This window comes from Chionomys nivalis, chromosome 1, assembly GCF_950005125.1.
Source record: "Chionomys nivalis chromosome 1, mChiNiv1.1, whole genome shotgun sequence".
In the NCBI taxonomy this organism is placed as follows: domain Eukaryota; kingdom Metazoa; phylum Chordata; class Mammalia; order Rodentia; family Cricetidae; genus Chionomys; species Chionomys nivalis.
The window spans coordinates 168,312,779-168,335,774 of NC_080086.1; the positions used below are offsets into that span (position 1 = coordinate 168,312,779).

The 22,996-nt window shown below is 43.5% G+C and overlaps 1 protein-coding gene across 5 annotated transcripts in view; it reads right to left on the minus strand.

Annotated features, from left to right (window-relative positions):
- Cald1 (caldesmon 1) overlaps window positions 1-22,996 on the minus strand; it is a 189,754-nt gene that overhangs the window by 50,255 nt on the left and 116,503 nt on the right. The window lies entirely within an intron of this gene.

Consider the following 22,996-nt stretch of genomic DNA (forward strand, 5'->3'; position numbering starts at 1 on the left):
ATACCAAGGTGGAGTTTTGGCTTGTGGCATGGGATGCCGGTTGGCATTGACACCAGGTGGCCAGAAGGAACCCATCCTTAAGAAGACACTGATGGGACAGTTGCTCTGTTCAAGCCACAGAAGGAGGAAGCCAAGAGGCTTAACATGGCTAAACATGGAGTAATAATTTGGTAGGCGAGCCAAGAAATGTGCAAGGGTGTAACGGAGTTCAAATGTGGTAAACATTAAGGGAGACATATACAGTGATGGAAAGCTTAATGGATGATAATACAGTTTTCACTGTGGGATCAGAGAAGGCTTCACGGAGAGAGTGGCCCTGGAGCCTGACCTAGGATTGGGGATCTGCGAAGAGGGAAGAGGCCCTTTCTTCATTCAGAGAGCACAATGGAGGGTTGCAAAGCCAGAAAATGTGGACTTCGAAAAGCAAACAACTGCCTAGCCAGGGCTCACGGGGTGTGAAGGGCATTGGGGAAGCTCTGCTTGTGCACGGTCCAAACTCAAGCATGGCATCTGCTAAGAGAAAGGGCAGACCAGCCATTCTGCAGATCGTGAGAAAAGATCTCTCTAGAAGGTCTGGCCCTGTGGAAGCATGACCTGCAGGGATGGCAGCATGTACAGAGGAGGGTTTTCTAGTTCTGTCTCCACTCCAGGTGTTTCAACTCATTCCGCAGCTTTCCTCGGGAAATAAAAGACATCGGGCCAGCTCCACAATATCAAGGGCTCCATAAATCTCAGCAGCAAGAGGAGCCTTCATCTCAACAAATCCCCGGGTCATTCAGAACAGTAGTTTGTGGCAGACTTCTCAAGAGCAATAAGCTAGGCCTTCAATTCTTTGTGAATGGGATTGCTGTTCTCTGTCTCTCTGTCTCTCTGTCTGTCTCTCTGTCTCTGTCTCTCTCTCTTTCTCTCTCTCTCTGTCTCTCTCTGTCTCTCTCTCTGTCTCTCTGTCTCTGACTCTCTCTCTCTCTCTGTCTCTCTGTCTCTCTCTCATTGCTGCACCCCCCACACTGTGTTGCTCCCACCCTACTTACCCACATAGCAGACTTGCATTTCATGCCTTCTCTATTCGGATTCCCAGCTAAGCTCCACTTCTGTGTTAAGGTGTTAAAAGCTTAGGGGCATAGATGGATACGATTGAACGGAATTGGAATTGGGGAGGTTATTTTAATTTAAGCACCATTTTGTTACATGGTAGCCTGGGATCTGGGTGGGTCATTGACTCTCATCAGCACTGACCCAGCTCTTTGGTTACCATTCCTGGTGACTAAAGTCTTAGCTTAGGGACTTTCTCAAGGTGTTCTGCCAATTTAAAAAGGCCTTCCATCATGGAAGCTAGAGACTGACAGACGATGGCCTGCAGGTCAAATCCAGTCCATGCATCTTTTCTGTAAGTTATTTCTGGGAAACTAAGAATTCTCATCTTTTCTATGGTCCATCTGGGACTTCAGTTTCAGAGCTGGGTTAAAGGGCAGAAGTTACATAGCACCCAAATTTGCAAGTAAACACTATACGGTCCTGTGTTTAAAAAAATGTTAACCAAACAAGGTTATCTGATGTTAATTGATCTATATCAATGGCTTTAAAACAATTTTTTATAGTATGTTCCTATCCAAAATTAAAAAGAGCTAGGCGTGGTGATGTACATCTTTATTCCCAGCATTCAGGAAGCAGAGGCAGGTGGGCCTGTGAGGCTGATCTACACAGCAAATTCCAGGCCAGCCAGGGCTACATAGTGAGACGCTGTCTCAAAAACTAACAACTACAACAACTACAAAAAAAGAGATAGGTGCCACTAATTATCTCCCTTGCTTTATATGTATTCAGTTATTTACAAATTAAGCAATACAGTACTATTGTGTTTACAAAATTATAAAACATGAAAAAAATGTAAAAGGATAATACTAAAAAATTACCAAAGCGAATTGTGATTTTTAAATTTCATAAAATGTCTATCACTTTTTTAATCTTGGTTTTAGCATACTATGAGCAGTTATTTGAAGGTCTGGCTAACATGAGATTCAACTTATTCTTGCATTCGATTTTCAATGACAGTTGCAGCCTAGATGTTATTATTATTTCCTTCAGAGTTTTAAATTTTGATGTGCATGAGTGTTTGGTTGGATTTTCATATGAATACCATGTACATGCCTGGTGCCCGAGGAGGTCAGAACAGGGTGTCAGATCCCCTGGAACTGCAGTTGTGGATAGTCGTGAGCTACATGTGGCTCACATGGTGAACTGAAGCCACGTCCTCTGCAGGAGCAACTGCTCTTAAAGGCTGAGCTGTGTCTCCAGACCCTTAGCTTTGTTTTAAAGACTACGAACAATGCAAGTGTGCATCGAGAGGAAACAAACGCTTGGTGTGCTGAAGCACGTCACGAACACCCGAAATCTCCCCAATACCCATGTGTACTGATGTCTACTATTTCTTATTTCAAAGTCACGAAAAGGGGCTGATTATTTTAAATAAATTGCCTTAATGTCTACTGAAATGATTTCCTTGAGAGATTTGAAATAGTTAAATTTTTTTTCAAGGTCTAGGTATGAAGACATAACTATCTTAAGAGGTCACATTTACATATTTTTCAACAATAAAACCACAAATGAAAGGGCTATTTCCACATAATTTCCACCATGTGAGTTTCTCCTGAAGATGAGAATGTTCTGCTGTGACTGTGATGATATCAGTGCAGTGGGCGAGCATACTAGGTACCATGGGCCTGTGAATTTGAAGGGTGAACTGTGTGCTGGGAACTGGGTTCAGTAAAGACTACTTTAGGGGAAAGCTGTTAGAGCCTCACACAGCCTGCAGACAGGAGAGGGGGAGGGGCTGAGGAAGTGCTCCTCCAAGCTCACTCCACAGGATGAGCATCCTGGCTTGTATTTCAAGCAAATTCACTTCTGCCGGGAGCCTCTGCACAAACACTTATAAGCCTCTTTCACAAATGAAGTTTAAACTAGATAAGCCCTACTGTACATAAACCCTCTGACCCCACTGAGAATAAAGGGCCATGTGTACCATGTGTGCCACACATCCTAACCCCTGTTCTTCCCTCTGGGGATGGAGCACATGCCCCTCCCTGAGGACCACACATGGCTAGAAAATGGGACTGATGTATGATGTCAGGACCAGAAAGTATGACAACACCAGAAAAGCTTCCATTCTTTGCCCTTTAACTTCATTTTCTATTCTCTTGTCCTACTACCTCTAATTCAAGGTCTCCCTGCCTCTTCACTTACCAGCTAGAGAACAAATGTCCCTTGGGTTAGACTCAGATGCAGCTTAGACTGACTGAGGAGAAGATTTTGCCCCTGTAAAGTCACTGAGATTGTTCAAGGTCTGCATCACATATTGTTTTATTTGCATCCTATGATGTCTGTTGTGGGATATTGGTACACTTGCGAAGATGCATTGTTATGATTGGTGTAATAAAAAGCTGAATGACCAATAGCTAGCTGAGACGGTCCAGCCTCACAGACAACTCCAGCCAACACTTTGAATAAGCTCTACACCTTCTCATAACACAGAGACTAAACAAAACAAACAAACAAAAAATAATGCAACTAGCTCTCCCAGGACATGACCATTATCTCGATTTTTTTAGGGTCCCCTAAAGATATTGATACCCCCACACAACAAGAAACAGTCTAGAGAACACAATGCCCACATTCTGTAGAGGTAGAGTGGGTGGGTTTTGATGATTCGGTGGGTTACGGATGCTTGTCATAATTTATGAGAATTGGTTACAAGTTGTTAATGACCAAGGTCAGGGAGAAAGCTGAGTAAAGGAGATTAGATTCAGGTATATATTTCTGGAAAGAAAAAGAGTATATTATTGATTTTACTTTAAACTAAAAAGCGACTATTAATCTCAAATATTTTACATCAGTATGGATTTTTATTTATTGGTATATATTTAAGGTTATTTTTGTTAGATACTCTAAATATATTTCTACTCTTTTTAAAGCTATTTTTGTATAGACACAAATTTAAGGCTACTTTTGTTATACTGTATATATGTTTCTACTCTTGTTTAAAGTATTGTACCTATGTAGCTCATTTAAAAATGTAATGTATAATTAAGAAATACAAGTTAGTAGTTAGTCAATCTATAGTAATCAAATTTGTAGTTAAGTATGTTTTCTGGTTAAACAGAGATATATTTAAGATAGACAGGTCATCTTCAAACACTTCCAAGATTTACAGAATATGGCATTTAAGATGTTTTAATAACCAAAGGCTTTTCATGACAGTGAGACATATCTGCTCCTGGCAGCACCACCGCACTTCAGAAAAGGATGATGAAGATCAAAGAACCTCCATATGGAGTCTGCTTTTATTTGTGGCAAATTTAGCCATTGGGAGAAAAAAAAAGAACAACTCTGTCTTTTTTGCAACTGCTGGTAGTAAGTTGTCCAAATTGGACAAGCAGGACACAAAAGAAGGTGACTGCTAAACCTTACCAAGACAAGGTAGGTAGTCCTTCAAAGATTCCTGCTTCACAGAAAAGTCTGTCAGATATTCTAGGCTTGTAGGCTGAAAATGAATACCCCAACACTACAGAGGAAACTTGGATGACTGTTCAGGCAGCCAGCCATTTCTCTCATTTTTATAGTTTTAGTAATTGCTTGTTTACTCGGGTAATATTATATCCTTCTCAGGTCTTTGATGGGGTTTAAAACTAGATAGATATAATTAGTTTTCCTTGTTAATAAATTAAAAAAAAACTCACCAAAGAGGTGTAAAGTATATTAAGAAACATAAAAGCTTAAGTTGTTTACCTAAAAAAATGTTTTAAGGTCTAAAAGGTATTTTTAGGTTGATAGTAAAAGTTATGATAGAAGATGGTTTAAGTATAAAACTTTGAACTTATCAAGATAAGACAGATAATAGAGTGATTTCTCCAAATTTGCCAAATATAAATGGACTGGACATTATGAATGTAATTCTTTCTTATTGTATATAATTTTACTGTATTAAAGTTAAACCTTTCATTTTATTTAGACAAAAAGGTGGAAATGTTGTGTGATATTTGTATACTGTGAGAAGATGTGTTGCTATGATTGGTGTAATAAAAAGCTCGACAGCCAATAGCTAGGCAGGAGGTATAGGTGAGACTTCCAGGCATAGAGAGGACTTTCAGAAGAGGAGAGATGGGGAGTTGCCAACCAGACACCGTGGAAGCCGGATGGGCAATGCCATGTGGCAGAATGTAGATTAAATGGGTTAATTTAAGTTATAAGAGCTAGTGGGAGAAGCTTAAGTTAAGGCTAAGCCTTCATAATTAATAATAAGCCTCTGTGTCATTATTTGGGGCTGGCGGTGGAAAAGATTGTCACACGTGTTTCTTGAAAGCCAGAGTGAATTTCTATGTTTGTCTCCCTGCTTCGTGTGCTTTTGCATACTACGTTCATTCATTAGGAATGTCTAAGTGCATTAAAGAAGAGCATTAAAACAACTAATGTGTCCTGGAGGGTGAGGGATCTCACTGAGGGGAGAAACATCCTTCAGGTTTCGGTATCATAACTATGAGGTGACACAGCAGAACCATATTAAACCAAAACAGAGTGACAACAACAGCTTCAGAACCAGGCTCTATGACAGAAGAGACACCAACAACAAATACAAGAGCAGGAACCCCTCCAGCATGTCACATTTCTCTCAAATCCCCCATCTCAATGTTGGAAGCAAGAGTCCCAACATATCACATGCCTTTCATATCCTTCCCTCTAAATGCTGAAAGCAATTCCAGGTCGCCAACTTTCTTTCTGGTGTTTACTTGGGTAAATGGCTGGTAGAGTTTGCAGACTGGACTAGACTACAAATGTTTCAATGGATTTATTATAAATGTGTTTGTCATTTTTGTGCTGCTTTATCTGCAGAGGTCATTATTCAAATGCCCTTGGAGCTCAGAAATAGAAAAGGTTTAATAACACCCTGCCCCCAACAAAGTAAAGTAAAACAAACAAACAAAAAATAGCAGGTGGTGGCCAGAAAAAATATCTGACTTGACTGGTCAATAATTAGAGCCTAAGGCAACCTGGGTCAAATGGTGTTTTCCACTTAACTATGGACTCTGGTCCACTTCATGGGCTTATCTTCCTGTGTGTCTGTACACAAATGTGTACGTGCCACCCACCTGTCTCCCTCATTGTCATGTGACAGGTCATGACTTGGCTCATGAGTTTCTTTTCTTGATGCTTTGGGCTATGTCCTTCCTCTCCGTGAAGAGGAAGACTTTGCACCATCATCTTCCCTTGCCAATTTCTGATACTCTCTACATTCTCTTTCTCGTCTCAGTAACAAGCCTGGCATCGATTTTAACTTTTTTGTGACATCTTAGAAAGCAAAAATAATTCAGGGTGAGCAGCAAATTTGACTCAGCCAGTCCTTTAGAAATATTTAGTGAGCCCTAGGCAAAACTGGCTCTGCAATCCAAAGGATGGTGTAAGAAACACAAAGGTGGCTAGTTTCATCATATCACAAGGCTATATTATAAATTTTACATTTAATTTCAGGGCTATGTTTTTAAGCTAGTATAATCTACTTTGCGGGTTTACTTTGGTATGAATATATACGGGGCTAGGGATTTTGTTCAGTTCCATACATTTTAATTACTTGTCTGCCCACTCTAACTAAAAACTAAAATAACAGTCAGACTGGCTATTAAGTATCCCAGAACACTATACTGACTAAATGTGGTACCATGCATTACCAGCTGTAACTCCAAACTAAGACTGTATCATGGATTTGTACTCTTTACAGTTATACTTGGACGCGAAGTGTATAAAATTGTGCTTTATATTTAGTTGCATCCTGTCATCTGTGGGGATGGGGTCTAAGGCCTTCCACTGATGGCTGATATTACATATAGCATGAGATGTATATACTTATGATGAAATTTCATTAATAATTTAGGCACAAGTAAGAGATATAGCACCATAGCCAATAACAAAAACATAATTAGAATGATATATTATAATCAATATCATTTAAAATGTACAAACTATGTCTGGAATTTTCAATTTAGTATTTTTGGAGCAGAGATGACCAGGAGTGAGTAGAAGTCAGTGTAGTGAAGCCCCAGGTTAGGGGCACCTCCCCAGCACCTCTTTTTGTCTGACCTCACGCTGAACCTTTCTCATGATGATATTATTCTGTGTTGCTTATTTTCCTAGCAGCTGTGACACAGAAGATCCTTGCAGAAGCTGCTTGTGGGAAAAAAGATTTGCCTAGGCTCTAAATTTGAAAAAGTTATAGTGAGGGGTTGAGAACACTCGCTGCTTTTACAAAGAACCTGGGTTCAGTTCAGCAACTAGCACCCACATCGAGGGACATACAGCAAACTGCAACTTCAATTCCCAAGTATCTGATGCCTTCTTCTGCCCTTCATAGACACTACACAATGTCGTACACATACAGAGGAGCAGACACACACACAAATTTTAAAAAATAATAAATTAATTTTTAAAAATAATTGCTTCTTTAAAAAGAAAGCAAAGGTCCAGTTCATCACGGTGGGAAGGTCATGGTGGAGTTGATGGCAAGGGCAGAGCAGCTGGGTCCTGTCACCAGTCACCAACGAAGCAGACAGAGAACTCAGGAAGGAGGTAGGACCAGGCACTAACTCTCAGTCAATGTCTTACTCACCAGCAACCCTCTTCGCTCAGCTGGGCCCCACCTCCCAAGACATGACTGCTAGCCGGAGAAGAAGTGTTCACAGAGTGGGGCTGTGGAGGACACCTCACATTTAAACCAAAGCGCATTCCTCCGTGACATTCTCTGCAAGCATTCGCTCTATAATTTCTTTTGTGTCCTGTAACGGGTTTCTTCCCCTACTCTCTCTAGCTCATCACACTTTCCCTGGGTGATGTCACCCCACCTTCAACCTGCTTGCCTACTTGTGCTGATGACTGTCCAGTCTATATTCCCAGCTTAGTCTGCTGTGGCAGATTTCCAAACAGCCTGACCTCCTTGAGAATGGACGGTCCATTCAGGAGGTGGAGAGGAAAGTGTTACTTCAGACACCTGACGCATCCATTAATTTACCAAGTTTTTTCTTTTTTCTTTTTTTTTTTTTTTTTTGAGACAGGGTTTCTCTGTAGCTTTGGAGCAAGACCAGCGTAGACCAGGCTGGCCTTGAACTCACAGAGATCTGCCTGTCTCTGCCTCCCGAGTGCTGGGATTAAAGGCGTGTGCCACCACCGCCCGGCTGAGTTTGCCAAGTTTTAACTCTTCTCTATGGGGTATTGTATTCTTACAGCCTATTATTTTTTGAAGATAAGTGGCCTTTATGTTTATTAAATCCATTGGTTGTATCGCTTCATCTTTCCTAGATACAGCAATTTTATGATTCACAACGTGATGTTGGCTTAGTATTAGAGAAAAATCAGAGGCATTTATTAAATTGGATCTCAAGAGATATATAACTTACGGGACACAGAAAACTTGAAAAGTGTAACTACATTATTTACAGCTTTGAAATGAATACACCATTTTCAACGGTTTGGCAGAAAGTTTTACTCCTTTTGGGTGAGGAAAACAGTGTTTAAACAATATCCATGAGTCTAGAAGCTGATTTTGGTTTTAACTATGAGTCTCTGTTGTTAAGAGTTTGAAAACAACTGGACCTGAACCTACTGACCCAAGAAGAAACCGGTCTAACTCGTTCCATGTACATACTGTATTTTCTTTAAAGGTTTCAAAATGTCAGGAAGAGTCTGGCCCTTGAGGGAAGCAGATGGCACAATAGAGGGTGCATTTGGGGACTTGGATCTCAAGGTCACCAACCTTAGCTCTACAATAGAATCACCTGGGGCAGCTCTTAAGAGTCCCTGCCACGGGTTATGCCTGAGACCAGTTCAAGGAGAGCGGCTGACCTGGCATGAGAACATTTCAAAGCTGCTTGAGGGATTCCGTCTGCAGGCAGGTTGAGAAACACCCATTCCTGCGGAGCGGATGCAGCTATGACAGAAGGCAGTGTTAAGTCATTCTGAAAACGGTACCGAGAGGGGGCACAGGCAGCCACTCAAGAAACCAGAGGGCACAGATGATCCATTTTTCTTTATAAGCCTAATGGCAGGCTTCTTGTTTCCTTCATTCCATTTGAAATTGAGAGATATCAATATTTAAAATATCAATATTGTAGGCGTTAATACCATTGCACGGATAGATTCTTAAGACCTAAAAACATCGGTTGAACAAACCAAATAGCAGATCTCTCTTTCTTTCCATAACCGAGTTTGACATCATTGTCATCTATTCAGATGACCCAGGGGGACTTAACCTATAACCACAAATCTTCTTTTTTTTCCAGTCACAAGATGGCATTCTCCAAGCTCAGCCGAAGAGCTGCGGAAGGACAAGTCTTACAGTTTGTTTAACAGCATTTGAACTGTCAAAGGAAGAAACCAAGTCAGGAGCCAGCCAAACCAAGAGAGATACCTGCCAAACCACACCGTATCCTCCTTGATCAGCAAAAATACCATCCACCGCCTGACTCCCCTTACCTCACCCACGGGAGCTTCTACGTTCCCTTATTAGGACAACAGGCAGGGCAGAAGCTGCTCCCGTCTGAGGGCCCAGGAGTGGCTTCAACAACATGTGTAGCTCATAAGAATGGAGCCAGGGTCATAGGCTGAGAGGAGGCAGAGGGTGGCTGGAAACATTAAATCCTCGCGACGGAGGACAATCCATTTTTGAGAAGGCCACAATTATGGCTTTGGAAAACAAAACTTTCTTTAAAGGCCAAACCAAAATTAAAACACAATCCTGATTTTTTTTTAAATAATAAAAAAAATGCATTCTTGGGAAGGGTGTTTTTGAAATTTAGAAATGTAATTAGGAGAACTGCAATCTGAAGGCATCCAGGGAGCTGAACATTCGTTTGTGAGCACCCTTTGCTCTCAGTAAGAGGTGGGCTTGGGAGGTCTGCACACACTGGTCTGTCTTAGTTCTAAGCCAGAGCACACATACCTAGAGATGTCGTGCCCACTCCCTTCTCTCCTACCCACCCCCACACACCACTGTAGTAGAACACAGGCCTGTCTCTTCTGTCTTTCAGCTTGTCACCTGCTTGCAGCATGACTTTCTCTTGGCCCTGACTCTAGCCTTGGCTCACAGGCTCCCCCTCATCTCACAGCGAACCACTAACCATGCCAGACTTTTCCTCCTACACAGTGTTAACACAACTGAGAGTTGCTTCCAAGTCAGAATGAGACAGCTCCTTGTTAAGATCTGTCAGCAGGGCTGCCCGTTCCATCCCGTCCTGTTTGGTGGCTAAACCGTTTCTGGAGCCAGTTCCTAAACTCAGGGCCGTCCACGCTGTCACAGAGCACAGCTATTTTGCAAAGCACTTTCGTCACATTCAGGATGGAATCCGATCTTCATAATGCCGGAGAGACGGATGCTATTACTGTGTCTACTTCACCACCGAGAAGACGGGCCCTGAAGGGCCAAGGAACCTAGACTGAGAGCTAGGCTTCAGCGCCACATCGAGCGTTGCTGATCAGTGCTCTCTTTTATAGCCAAGATGTCAAAATCCTGGGTTCTGTTCAACTAAGGAGTCTGGAAACGTACCAGAGAGAACCAAAGTTCTCACATTCCCCAAGGGCCACAACCAAAGGGAGCAGAGCCTGTCTTAAACTGGAGGGATCCCCAGGAGTCACCTTAACACATATCCCTTAGAGTAGGTTGCTGCTACTGATGGACAATTGATTCTGCTACATTTTACACCTTGTTAAAGGGTTATCATTTCCCAGACCAAATAAATAAATAAACAAACACTTTTTTTTAAAAAAAGCCAAATATTACAGCCATTATCTGTGTGAAAACCAAAGATATAAAAGAACGAATAAGACCTACCAACTTCAATTTTTGATGAGTGAATCAAAAGATGCTTTAAAAGGCTGAGGAGGATGTTTAACTGGGCTAAGTACCATTTGTGTGGGAGCTGTGAAGCTAGGCTAGGCGCAGCCCATCTGGTTCTGGCTGCAAGACTGAGTGGACTTGACTGCTCACACTGTATAGACTAGGTAAGTAATTCCGTGCAGGGGGGTCAGTCACATGACTGCGCTATGCTCATGGTGACTCCAGCTGACCTCCACTGTAGGCTGCTTCACCGTGGTGGCCCTTACTCGTTTCTTTCCAGGTGTCCCTTCTCTAACAGTGACAACACAGCATTTAGAAGTTATGATCTAGGCAAATCCAAAGTCGAGAAAAGTTAACTTTAATTGGCATCACAACAGTTTTGTGGTGTGGCTAACCAAAACTAAAGAAACTACTAACACAGTAGGGGACCAGGTCTCCTGCTTGGAGGAAGGGGTCCACCTATGATCACTTTTTAGGACCCTCAGGGTGGTGTATTATCCCCTGGGTTGGTAGTTGTAGATTGAATCCAGGCAGATCAAAGGTCCTGCATCCATTTTCTCCCATCCGCTCTAGCCTTTGCCCCTCCTGGAGAAGCAGCTTGCTCATCAGTCAGGAAGTGATGTAATGATACAATTGCTGCCAGAGTTACCATGCAAAGGCCAGAGGCCAGAGTTGTGGAAACACACAGGGACCAGCAGTCATTCAACACAAAGCTGACTGCATGGGGCAGTCACCAGCAGCCAGACTACCCACTCCAAGGCTGGAGGGAGATAGGCAACCTCTCTGCCTTTATTGTCCTCCTCTGTAAAGTGAAGATAATCCTGCTTACCATACAGTGGAGTTAATAATCAAATGAACGAGGGTTTTCAAAGTCCTGAAGCAGTGCTTAGCATACAGAGAGTACTATAATAGTGTTAGCCGTTTTTATGTTATCATCATCATCACCACCACCATCAAATGGGCTCTGTGCCTACAGGGTTTCCATGTTATTCTGTTGCTTTCCAATGAGAAGGGAAGGATGGTCCAAGAAGGCGTTTAAAACATTTATTCTTATTTTATTTATTTGTGGGTGTGGTATGCGTGTATAGATGTATGTGTTGGTACATATATCCCTGTGTGTTGTGTGTATAGTATACTAAGATCAGAGGTGGGCACGGCATTTTCTTAGCTTGCTCTATCTCTCTCTCTCCATCTTTATTCCTTCAGTGCTGGGGTTATAGGCACAAGCAGACATACCTGGATCCAACACCAGATGGGTGCTGGAAATTTGAACTCGGGCAATCATGATGGCATGGTAAACTCTCACCTACTGAGCCATTTCATCAGAACCCCACCCCACGAAGGGTTTTCCTAACTCAAGGACCTCAAACTCCTTTAAAATGATAAAATTAATATCAGAGGAATAGAAAACAGTTTCAACATAGAACAGATGGAAGGGGATGGATCTTATTTCCTGTGTGTGTACTCAGGTTCCCCATTATGATTCTTTGTTCTGTTTTTTACCCCCTTTGGAGGATTGAAGGGTGATGGGAGAAATGGATTTTTGTTTGTCTTATTTTTAAATCTATTAAAAGGAATGCCTTTCGTCTCTTTTTTCTTTACCTATTCCCTAATGCATACCACTTCTCATTAGCATGTAGACAGGAAGTTAGCAACAGAGAGTTTTGTCTTCTCATGTCCAAAAAGGGAAGAGGCCAATCCCTTTCTCTGAGCCTCTTTGAGGCTGGCTCAGTACCAGGCCTCATGGAGGGATGATGGATCATAGCTCCAAGCAGGGTGCTTGGTCCTAACTCTCCCTGGACTGATTTTAAACATTGGGCTACTAGGAAAGCTCCAGCTATCCCGACTGCCCCAACATCCTCCAGCCAGCTGACATTTTAAATAGACTCAATTGTTACCCCACTCGTAGCTGAAGAATTAAGCTATGAAATGTCATGTTAGAATTTTATGGTCTTCCAGTATTTGTCATGCATTGTGGCCTCCAAAAAACCCAATGCTGACAACCTAACTACCAGTTCCTTGGAATGCAGCCTTATTTGGAAATTAGGCTTAAAACAAAGTCATCAGGGTGGATTCTAATCCAGTATGAAATCTGGACAGGGAGTAGACTATGGGAAGAGAGGTGATGAGAATGGCCCCCAAGGCAGAGGATCAGAGTGATGCTTCCACAAGCCAAGGGCTGCTGGAGACTACCAGCAGCATGATGAAGCTGGGAGGAGCCTTCCGTAGGAGCCAACTGTGCCTTGTAACTTATTTCAAAGGTTTAACTCTTGAAAGCTGTTTTAGGTTTCAAGAAAAACTCAGAAGAATGTAGCGCTTTCCCAGACACCCCTGTTTCTCCAGACTCATAGCCTATCCCACCAGAGACAATCCCTCCCGACCCCTAGAAGGGCTTTCGTTACAATGGAATGACCCAAGTGGAACTCACTCTTTCCATAAACTTGAAACTAGGTCTTGGGTACGTCCCATCCTTTCCTGAGCACCCTCTCTCCCTTAATTGAAACGGCTTCACAATAGATTCCAACTTGGTTTCAGAATCAAAGTCTTGATGGACAGACACAGCCCATCCAGTCCTTAGTTCCTACTAGGCTTTGGTCTTAGTGTTGTATGTTCTGTGAATTTGAATGTGTCACCATAGTTACAGTAGATGCGCCACCCCCCTCCGAATCTTTCTGTATTCTGCTCACTTGCCCCTCTTAAATCTCTCCCTCTTCCTTTCTCCCCCCCCCCCGCCCCAATCGCTTGTAATCACCAATCTCTTTACTGTGTCCATTAGTCTCAACTTTTGCAGAGTAAGGCATAGAAGTATGGTTGAAATCATATGGTGCTTTTCCAGACCACTTTCTTTCACTTCATAGTAACGCTTCCAGGTTTCTGACATGGTTTTCCATGATAGCAGCCCATTTTCTTTTCAGTGGTGAATAGCATTTCATTGTCTGGCTGTATCATCTGCGGACCCACAGAGGGGTACTTACCCACCCACTCACCCGTGCAAGGACCACCGCCTATCATTTTAAACCATTCAGCGGGCAAAGCTTTGTTAGGGACCTCCCTGGGAAAGCAATACAGAACTCAGTTTAAGGTCTGAGCAGTTCTGCTTTGTTAACGATCACTCGTAACATGCTTAGGAGAACAGTTAACTACACTGTATTGCTACTCAGTCTACCTGATTCTTAAAATGCTGTTTCTCCTAACTTTTAAACTTCTAATCTTTTCTTTTGTTCATTTTCCAATTCAGCTGTGTTCCTGTAGTCTTCCCAAACCTGGGGCTATTGGGGAGTCTAACCTGTAGTTCTGAGCAGAGCTAATAATTCTTAGCCTTTCAGGCCACCTGGGAGAAGTTGGGTAACAGGGATGCTCTACTCTCTGGGGTAGGGGTTTCTCCATGGTCTCCTCCTAAATCACCAATCCTGAGACCCGAGCTCCTCATGTTTCATGGATCAAAGTGCATATTTAAGTGAGGTCAGGCATTTAAAATGCATGCAGGGAAAGGGGGGAGAGCATGAGCTTACGCGGACCCGAGCTTTATCCGTGTCTGCTCTGCTCTTTGCCTTGAAGTTAACGAAGGTGACAGACAGTTCCTGGGTGTCCTTCATTCCAAGAGAAAAGCCCCTTGCTGTGTTCAGGTCTAGGGAACTTCGGTGGTTAGAAAATACTCATTTTTTAAGAGCCTATCTAAAAGCCCCTTCCAGGATGTATGAGGTTTGTCCATTTTGTGGAGACATTAGCAAACTTTAAAAGCATGGTTGGACCTGTTGAGTGTCATGTTATTCTAGGGGGCCCACAAGATCTCTGATGAGCTGCACTGCATTCCCCACAGAGGTATACTGATATCCCGACCGGAAGCATCTCTCATGACTTAGATGGAAGGTATTTGCAGATGTAACACGGTGCCTGTGAGGTCCGAAGAGTACCGTGCAATCCCATACAACTAGTATCCTTTGGACACAAACAAGGACACGCACAGACGGAAAGCCATGTAAAGATATACCAAGAACGGCAGGTGAAACTCTCTGAGCCATGAAGCCAGAAGCCAAGGAACATCGGGGGCCATCAGAAGCTCGGAGGGGCCAGGATAGACCTTCCTTAAAGGTCTCTAGAGAGAGTCCCCCTTGATGTGTTGACTTCAGACTTCTAGCCTCCTGAACAGTAGAGTTTCCATTGTTGTGAATCACCCATTTGTCTCTGTACTTTCCCCTGGCAGTCCCAGGAAACTAACTCACCACATCAGAGTTGGCCCTGCTTTTGCGATCACCTAGCAGCCCAGTTCCTCCATTCATCTCCTAGGCACCGACTCCCATAAATGGCTCTCACTGTAAGACACCTACTCCTCCTGCCTTTTGAACTCTTGGCAAACACCAGGAGCTGTGTTAACTACGGTCATTTCCCTCTTTCTGTAGAGGGATGCAGTATGAAACTTGCAGACATTAAGTACCTCGGTCCGGGCGCACACCGGTGAGAAACAGATGAAACTGGGACCCAAGAGTTTTAGGATGCTCAAGTCAGGATTTTTAACTGACACTTTCCTAACCTGTCAAGAATACTTGAGAAATGATGGCATTCAACAGCAAGCAAACCCTGCCTCTCATCATATTCTCCTTCCCGGAATATCCTATTTAGGACAAACAAGAAAATTAAAAAGTCAGCGTTTAAAAAATGTACTTGAAGATTAGACTTGCCCTGAGGATGGCTGGGTGCTTTCTAGCAGGAAGTAAACAAAGCAAGTGAAATCAGAGACAAGGAACTCTGACTTTCTGAAAAGTAAAATATTCTAGTGAGCGCAGGTCGACCTCAAACTGGATTCTGTTACATTTGCCCAACCTCAGTGACTCTGGGGTCTCTGAGGAGGGGAAAGCGCAGAGAGGAAAGCAGTGGTATGGGGTAATACCATGCCCATTTCAGCTTCCACTGAGGCTCCTGTGCTCTGGGGGCTAGTGCCTTTAACTCTTGCTAGCCTGTAAGGCAGGGAATGCCTGGTATTTCCCACAGGTGGAGGGAGAGTCAGGGCACAGTGAGATTAACAGCCTGTTTGCTGTTGTTAATTTTCCTGTGGCTGTGACCCAAACATTCAAGGGAATACCTTCAAAGAAGAATTGTGGCCCTTGACTTAGGCCAGCAGCCTCGTAAAGGTAAAAAGATAAAACAGCCAATAGGATTCTGTGCATGGTTACCTGGCTCTGTGAGCTCAGGTCAAACATCATGGTGGTGAGAGCGTGTAGCAGAGGATGTACTTCACCTCACCTCAGGATGAACAGGAAGCAGAGAACAATAGCAAACCACCAGGACAAGATGCCCACCCCCCAAAGTCTCCCCCTAGCCCCACCCTCTGCCCAGTGACCTTTTTCCATTTAGGCTCCACCTCTTCAAGTTTCTGCAACCCCTCAAAACAGAGGTCACCAGCTGGGACTAAGTGTACAACACAAGAGTCTGTGGAGACACGTCATAAGCATCATAGATTCGCCGCTTAGCAGTGTTCATGTTATTCTCTTCCCCTGGAAACTCTACAGGGTGTTGTGGAATATCACTTTAACTGTGTAAAGATTGCTACATGTGTTTATGCTGCATTTCTCTAATGATGGAAAGATGTGTTGCTGTTTTATCTTGCCTGTCTAAGGCACCTGATTGGTCTAATAAAGAGCTGAACGGCCAATAGCTAGGCAGTAGATGGGGCTGGTGGGCAGAGAGAATAAATAGAAGGAGAAATCTAGGCTAGAGAGGAACGAGAATGAGGGAGAAAGAGAGAGAGAGAGACGCCTGGGGCCAACCACCCAGGCAGCCATCAGCTAGCCAGACACAGAGAAAGCAGAAAAGATACACAGAATGAAAGACAGGTAACAATCTCCAAGGCAAAGTGTAGATGAAGAGAAACTGCTTAAAGTAAGTTATAAGAGCTAGTGGGACAAGCTAAGCTAAGGCTGAGCATTTATAGTTAATAATAAGTCACTGTGTTGTGATTCGGGAGCTGATTGGTGGCCAAAAAGAAAGCCTGCTGCAACAGGGTAGTGATGAGCTGCTTTGATAGAGTTCTCTACTCCATGTGAACAACATTCCACTTCCTAAAGCACAAAAGTGGCCAATGCACGATTTTCTCTTAGGAACGGGGAGACAGTTCCTACTTGGCTGTTATTTTCTGTCTCCAACTCCCAAAGTAAAAGACAGGGCAATGAGGACAAAATTCTAGAAAAGAGGACCGAAGGCATTCCACTCAACTGCCACGGATCACAGGCTTGGTCCCAGTCTGTAGCCTAGGTGGGAGGTGGTGGTACTACTGTTAATAGGTGGGACCTACTTGAAGAAAGCTAGCTTGAGAATGTCTATATCCTGATCCTATTATGTCTTTCTGCTTCCCAGCAGCTACGTTTGCAGACTGTCTCTCCCACCACGCACTTGGGCCGTGACGCACTGTGCCACCAGCAGGCCCAAAGTCACAAGGCCAAATGACCACGGACCCATGACAATGACACCTCTGAACCCATGTACCAAAACAAACCCTTGCATACTTAGTTCATTAGCTCAGGCAATTTTGTCAATGCAGATGAAAAGCCAAAGAACACGACTAGCAAACAGCCGTGGGAAGGCAAAACAAAGACAGAATGAAATGGAGCAGGCAGAGGTAACTTGCGATGGGGAAATGTCCTGAGTGACTCTAACTCTCAACAGGGACTCGGCACAATTTGAAAGACACATTCGTTTTAATCAGCGTCTGTGCAAGATGAGGTTTAGAACAAATTAGAAAGGAAATGTGGAAAAAAAATACCATATTTTTATCTACTAATTTATTGTTTTAAACTTCCTCTACCAGACAGTTTTGTTTACCATTAGTGACCTTTAATAAAAAGTGACCTTAAACACAGTGGAAATGAATGTTGAGCAGCCTTGTGGAGTAAAACATAACATCAGGCAAAGTGTGCTTTGCACAAATCGGCTCAGAACTTACAATCCACCAACCACCTAGTTGCTTCTTTGATTTTACAACCAGCAAAAGTATTTAAAGGGCAGAAGGGCGAGGTGACCTCGCTGTGGAGCTAGTTACAACATCACAAACAAATGCCACGCTGAGATTTTCACTTACGAAGTTGCATCATGGTGCAGCTAGTTTCAGAAATCTTGTTGAGCTCTATTCAGAACACATGGTCTCCCTACGTGTTCCTCTGGTATTAAAGTTTCATTGGGAGAGCAAGGTTATTGAATAACAACTTCACTGGTTCTGTGCTTAGTGCTTTTCTGCATACGTCAATGGATACCACGATTCTGGACGTCCCTGCTCACTCTTGAGTAGTGCACAGTGGGCAATAGCATCTCCTTTATAGTAGCCTAGTCATGTCACAGCAAGGTGAGGTGACTTTTTGGAGATCATGGCACCAGTTATAGGAGTTAGACCAGAATCGAGGCTCTCTGACTCCCATCCAAAATTCCCCCTTTTCCATCTTCAGGCTGACCCTTGGCATCCTCCAGCCTGGGTGGACAGAGGTTGGCAAGCTGCTATGAATGCAAGGATCAAAGCAAAGATGCTCATTCAGTACGCTCCATGCTTTGCCCTTCAGAATGTGACCTGTTTGCAGCCTATGGAAGCTCCCTAGTGGGTCAAGTCACCATTTTAATGTGAAATAGAGTGGTACAGAAATGTCAAAGAATAGTGTACACTGCAAAAGCGAACATTGTTGGCATATTTATATTATACACAGAGATAATATGTCCATTCAAATATATGGCCTTAATGAAAAGCGAATTTCTTTCTAGAGGTCATGAGAAAAAGAAAACTGAGACCTTTGGTGTAGATAATGCTGACTAGAGAGCAACCTGTGCTACTCTGACGGAAGGCACAGCTCTAAATGTGTGTGTGTGTGTGTGTGTGTGTGTGTGGTGTGTGGTAGATGTAAGCGGATGGCTAAACAAACACTCATGAAGTATTTGGGAGGTTACAGAATGACATAAGCTCGGGGACATAGCCTGCCCTTTGTTCTTTTTAATGCTATTAGTGCCCGATACAACAAGACCAACTAGTACCGGAAATTCTCAGTTGAATATTTGCTGAATGACTAGATGGAAATGAGGGAGGTTTACACATTTTACACGACTCCTCTTAAAAATTCAATCAGGGTTGGAAACAAATCCAGCCAGCGCTTCATTTCTAGGAAGCCTTTCCCAAAACTTTCACTCGTCTTACATTGGTGCTTCAAACACCACTCCACACAGTAGCTGGGATCTCAGGCCAGAGAGTCTAAAGCCACCTTTGCAACCCAAGATACGTGGGCAGATGCCAGGGCAAAGAAGTGTAGCCATGTGCCTGTGGGAAACACATCCTCACCCACACAGTTCAGAAGTCAGCTTCCCGAGGAGAGCTGCGCCTGTGCCCTCTTTGTGTTGTTGGTCTAGCCTCTGCAGAACTACTTTTGATGGGTCAGGAGGGAAGTGATTAGCAGTTTAGAGTCAAGGATTATTCCCCAACCAAGGCAGGGAAAAGAAAGGAGGAAGCTACGTAAACAGGGCAACCAGGCACCTAGATAGTGACCTGGCCATTCCCAGGGGAGACATGTGCAAAAGATCAAGAGTGTCTCCATGGTGGCTTGCAGGAACTCCCCACCCATCTCAGCAACAGTCTCGATTGAGTGATCAGTACCTGCGAAGCAAAATTATTCATTTTATGCCCTTCTTTCCTATGCCTCATAAATAGTGTCATTTTACTCTGCTCCAAAGAAGAGGTCCAGAAAACGCAACCACTTAAAACCCCATCTTTGGGGCTGGAGAGATGGCTCAGCTGGCAAAAGTGCCTGTCACACGGCCGGAAGACACAAGTTTGGTCCCTGGGACCCACAGAAGGCTGGATGTGGTGACTCATCTGTAATCCTAGCATTCCTATGACAAGAGGAGACCTGGAGACAGAATAGGCCAGAAGTTCATAGGCCACCTAGCCTGGAATGCACAGTGGAAACAAGAGAGACCCGCCTCAGCAAGGTGGAAGGAGAGAACTGACTCCCGAAAGTTGTCCTCTGACCTCCATGTATCCACCTGTACTTACACACATCTCATAACACACTCACGCACACACACACCAAATAAAAGTTTTTTAAAGCTAAGATATCTGTCATATGGTGTATCATATATATATATATATATATATATCATGTGAAACATATGATATATGTGGTATGACACACACACATATCTGTATTAAAATCCAGTTTGCAACAGAAAGCAACAACCACAAATTGTGCATGCCCTCTCTTTGTAAGACAAAAGGCCACTGTCATTGGGCTGCTGGCTTTCACTCTGACGAATGATATCCCAGACTACTGCAGAACAGACTGCGACATGAGAAGCCAGTGCGCTGACAGATACTAGGAAAGGCAACAGCAGAAATTCAGAGTGGTGGCGGGCATATTCGGGATGGGCATCGCTGCTTTACCGCATGTCTAAGATTGACGCTGATGATGACAATGCCCGGAAATTGGAAAATATTTTAAATGTACTATAATATTGTTTATAAAGAGAGGAAAGAAATAATGTCTGTTATTATTAGGAAAACCATGCCATTGGGAAATCAAAATGCTATATTCCCAGGACACACTGGATGAAATAGGCATTCTAATACTCTTTATTTAAATTTTTAATGGAGATAGGTGTTTTGCCTGCAAGTAGGTCTGTGTATCATGTGTGTGCCTGGTACCCAGAGAGGAGAAGACTTCAAACACCCTGGAACTGGAGCTACAGACTGCTGTGAGCTATCATGTGAGTGCTGGAGGTCTTGTGCATCCTGGGAAAGAGAAGCTAGTGCTTTTAACCATGGAGCCATCTCTCCAGTCCCCTGGTACTATTGACAGTGACATTTCTGGGTACCATTTGTTCTGTCATTTCTAAAAAGTCTTATAAGATTATGCCAATCACAAAGCAGCTAGTGCTCTTAACCACTGATCCAACACTCCGGTCCCTCTATTTTATTTTATTATTATTATTATTATTTTTGAGACAGGATGTCACTAGTAGACTAGGCTGGCCTTGAGTCTGTGGTCTTCTTCCTGCCCTGCCTCCAGAGCGCAGAGATGTCTGGTGTGCTGTGCTGCCACACCCAGCTTACCTTTCACTTAAGACGATCTTAGTCTGTGGCTGTAAGATGGCTCAGCAGATAGAGCACTTGCCACACAAGTCTCAAAGTCTGAGTTTAATCTTTGGAACCCACGTAGAGAGAGGAGGAAAGAGAGAACCAGTGCCACAAAGTTGTCCTCTGACCGCCACATAAGCCATGACACAGTGCACCGTCCTTCTCCCTCACTTGTATATACAATAATAAATAACTTTTACAAGGAAAAAAAAAAGATTATGCCAATCAGAGTTCGAGACCAGCCTGGTCTACAAGAGCTAGTTCCAGGACAGGCTCCAAAATCACAGAGATACCCTGTCTCGAAAAACCAAAAAAAAAAAAAAAAAAAAAATTATGCCAATCATTTATTAATTCACTACATTGTTCTCAAATTCCTTCCCTTAGATGTAGGATGAACTACATGATTTTACCACTGCCCTGGTTCTGTAGCTTTAAGGTCGTCTGTCCATTTTGGTCCCACAAAAACCAAACTTTGATCTTTCATCCTGAAAGTCCATAAGAAATACAACTCTGACTGGACTAAAATTAGTTATTTCTGGGAAACCCCAAGTCTTGACTCAAGTAAACTTCGTGAACTTTGGGAACATGAGAAAAAGCTGCAAGGGAAACACTGAGCTGGAAGGGATGGAACCTGTCAATATGCTCACTGGGACAAGTTAAACCCAGCCCAGAATCCGAAGAGCTGGAGAGCCATTCACACCTGCTCCAGAAAATACCATGGCCCTTGCGTAGTTCCTGGTGTTCAGGAATTTTAATGCACCTCTTTAAAAACAAAACAAAAAAATCAGTGCTAATCTTGCACCGTAGGTGATGAAACTGAGATAAATTACCTGATAGAAACACACAGGAATTTCTAGTTCCCTTGGTCGAGCACCTGCTTTAGCATTTAGTCTAAGAATTCTTACAAAGCAAAGTGTCCAGAGGCCTTATGTACATTCAAATGATGGAAACAGAGAGTAAAGAAGTAGAGACTTGTAGTAAGTAAGCTGGGTTTCTTCAATAATATGTTTACCTCTGAATCCATATCCGTGTGTGTGTGTGTGTGTGTGTGTATGTGTGTGTTTAACATCCAGTATCAGCGTCATCCTGGATTCTGAACATTCAAAACAGTTCCTGCCATCAAAGGAATTACTTTCAGAAGATAGACACATTGTTCACTACCTTTGGTGTCAGGCTAATAACAGAAGGATGTGCACAGGTTACTAGAGCGGAGAGAATAGAGGAACTGGGGATTCTCAAGGAGGAAGGCAGCAAGCGTGTGAAGAGATGGGGGCAGACTACAAGTGCTACATGGGAGGCAGCAGGCAGGAGCCCTCACAACGAGAAGGAAAACTTTGCTGTATTAAGGAAAGTGGGCTCTAGCAGCCTCACAGATGAAGATGGCCTGGGCTGGGAACAGGATGGACAGAGAGACTGAGGCCTCGGACCAGACGGGTGGAAATCTCCATCATCCAAGTGCAAGGCCGGGAGTAGGAAGTGAAGAGTAGAAGAGAGAGAAGCATGGCGAAAGTAAATTGTTAGAACCATAGGCATGCTGTGGGGTGAGAGCCAGGCCCAGGTGGGAAAAGGAGAGCAGCGGGAAGGGGAATGGAGGAAGAGGCCTTTCCTTCCCGGCTCTGAGGCCGACTGACCGGCTGGGGGATCTGGACAAGGCCTCTACTTCCACGTGCCTTCGTCTCATCATCTGGAATCAAGGCATCAGGAAAGATCGGTGCTTTCTGAGCCTTTCAAGGAAGCCCTAGGATCCTAAGGAAGCTTTAGGAGAGATGGCTGGACTTGGGTTGGAGGCCAGAAGGAGAGGGGTAGAAATGTCCAATGGGGTTGTGATGGGACAGTGTAACGGGGATTCGGGGCTTTAGATCACACTCGCTCTGCCCGAACACCATTGTTACATAATAGGACCCCTTAAAAGTTTACTTTTTATTAAGCTTCACAAGTACTGAACTGTATAGACAATTTCCCAGGCCCCTCTGAGCTCTCCCATTTGAGTGACCAACTTACAGAAACTGGTTAACCAAGAAACCTGC